At 41.0% G+C, this 2,943-nt stretch overlaps 1 pseudogene; it reads left to right on the plus strand.

Moving 5' to 3' along the window:
• The first annotated feature begins 786 nt into the window (after positions 1–786).
• On the plus strand, positions 787–1,320 carry LOC147359253 (histone H4-like; annotated as a pseudogene).
• The last annotated feature ends 1,623 nt before the right edge of the window (positions 1,321–2,943 follow it).

Consider the following 2,943-nt stretch of genomic DNA (forward strand, 5'->3'; position numbering starts at 1 on the left):
TAAGTAAAATGTGTCCCACCTTTGCCTTCCCAAACAGGAAAAGAAATAGATAAAGATGAGTCATTATGCTCACTCTGTTAATGAAATGATAAATTTAATTAGAAAAGACGCTTACATGAAAAGTGTATTTTTCCTGAAAAATCATTTAAACTTTTGGCTTTACTGAGGTATCATGAGACATGAGGTATTTGTCCTGAATCATGCAAGACTTGAAGGAAACGGAACTAGTCTTCGTTGCCAAAAAAAAGTCAGAGAAAAATGATCAATGAGGTTGCGGGGTAATCTAAGCTGAAAGAGTGTAGAGCACATGTGATTCCTCCACAGCCACCCATGAATAATTCCTAAACAGAATTTTTTTTCCCAGTCTGATAATTAATGCTCACAATACAAAAGTCATGTGGGGGTCGCACACACATGTGGTGTCTTTTGAACAATGGATATGATAAACTAGTGCCATTGTACAAAATTATCCCCAAGTCTCATAGCAACCTGTCTCCAATCACAGAAGGAAGAAAAGGGATCTGACCATGCTACTCTCTCATTTAAAATCTTTAAGTAGGGACTTCCTTGGTGGTCCAGTGGTTAAGACTTCACCTTCCAATGCAAGGGTTATGGGTTCAATTCCTAGTCAGGGAGCTAAGATCCTCCATGTCTAGTGGCCAAAAAACAAAACAGAAACAATATTATAACAAATTCAATAAAGACTTTAAAAATGGTCCACTTAAAAAAAAAGTCTTAAAAATAAAAATCCTTCAGAGTTGCTGTTGGTTTACTTCTCGTGAAGCCATGTCTGGACGCGGCAAAGGCGGCAAAGGTCTGGGAAAGGCGACGCTAAGCGCCACCGCAAGGTTCTGGGCGACAACATCCAGAGCATCACTAAACCTGCTATCCGCCGCCTGGCTCGTCGTGGTGGTGTGAAGTGCATCTCCGGGCTCGTCTACGAAGAGACCCGCGGGGTCCTGAAAGTGTTTCTGGAGAACGTGATCCGGGACGCGGTCACCTACACCGAGCATGCCAAGTGGAAGACAGTCACCGCTACGGACGTGGTCTACGCTCTCAAGCGCCAGGGCCGTACTCTCTACGGTTTTGGCAGTTAAGCTTTCTCATTTGCTCTCAGGAGCTTGATTTCAACCAAAGGCCCTTTTCAGGGCCACAAAACAAACAAACAAATCCTTCAACAGACCCTCCAAGCTCTGAGGACAAATTCCAAATATTGGAGTATGCAAGGAATAGATTTGATTCCTGCCTACTGTTTAGGATCTAATATATATGGCTAATAAATGCCTTGAATGGACTTCCCAGGTGACACAGCAGTAAAGAGTCCACCTGCCAATGCAGGAGGTGCAAGATGTGGTTTAATCCCTGGGTTGGGAAGATGCATGGAGAAGGAAATGGCAATCCACTCCAGTATTCTTGCCTGGAAAATTCCATGGACAGAGGAGCCTGCCCAGCTACAGTCCATGGGGTCACAAAGAGTCAGTGTGACTGAGTGACTGAGCAGCAGCAGCAGCAGCAAATGGCTTGAGGTTTTCTGATTTTCCTTCCTGGTCAGGTTTGGAACATCCTCCTATGTTCATCCTAGAGCGTTCAATGGTAGAGTCATGCTATTCAGAAAGTGTTCTTCTTCTACACTGTTGGTGGGAATGTAAATTATCCCCACCATGGACAGGAGTATGGAGGTGCCTTAAAAAAAAAAAAAATAGATCCACCATATGACCCACTAATCTCACTGCTGGGCATATATCCAGAGAAAAACATGATCTGAAAGGAAAAATGCACTCCAGTGTTCATTGTAGCACTGTTTACAATAGCCAAGGCATAGAAGCAATCTAAATGTCCATTGACAGAGGACTGGACAAAGAAGATGTGGTACAATATACAATGGAATATTACTCAGCCATTAAAAAGAATGAAATACTGTCATTTGCAGCAACATGGATGGACCTAGAGAGTGTCATACTGAGTGAAGTAAGTCAGACAGAGAAGGAGAAATATCGTATGACAACCCTTATAAGTGGAATCTAAAAAAAAAAGATACAAATGAACTTATTTTACAAAGCAGAAAGAGACTCCCAGACTTAGAAAAGGAATCGATGGTTACCAAGGGGAAAGGGATATTTAGGGAGTTTGGGAAGGTCATGTACACACTGTTATACTCAAAATGGATAACCAAAAATGATCTGTTGTATAGCACTTGGAACTCTACTCAATGCTATGTGCCAGCCTGGATGGGAGGAGGGTTTGAAGGAAAATGGATACATGCATATGTATGGCTAAGTTCACTGTTCACTGAAACTACCACAACATTGTTAATCAGCTATACCCCTATACAAAATAAAAAGTTTGAAAAAAAAATGTTCTTCAATCATTCCTTCAAACCCCACTCGACTTAGTGTTTTCACTGCCTCTCTCTCATACTACTTATCTCTTCTAATGGTGTTGTGTTTAATTGCTTTCTCGTCCACTAGCATATGAACTTTGAGAGCAGGGACTCTGTTCCCATAACTCTAGCAGACAGAACAGTTTGTGGCAGCCAGTAGATACTGGTAAATAAAGGAAGTGAATGAAACTCAACTAGATTTCCAATACAGATGGTTTAATCCAGGTTTCAGAAACAGCTGAGGTCAGTGTCAATCCCTAGGTATATGTAAGTTTTTCATGGATCATTGAGGCTGTTCAGTTTCTCAAACTAGTTCCCTTGGAATATATACTATTAAAAAAAAAATCTTTCTCTCTACTTAAAATTCTTTCCTATGTAAGAATCACTAAGAAGACACTTGAACTCTAGATACACCAGGAATTTCACATTCTTGGCAAACACTTCAAGGTTCTTTCTTCCTTGAAAGGAACCCTTTTCTATGAATCTGATAGAAAACTATGGCCCTTTTCTTGTCCTCTTTGCTAGAGGCTATTTAGTAAATGCAGTGTGGCTTTTCTAGAGAA

This window comes from Bos grunniens, chromosome 14, assembly GCF_055505025.1.
Source record: "Bos grunniens cultivar Pamir isolate PY7600 chromosome 14, Bosgru_T2T1.0, whole genome shotgun sequence".
NCBI classification, from domain to species: Eukaryota; Metazoa; Chordata; class Mammalia; order Artiodactyla; family Bovidae; genus Bos; species Bos grunniens.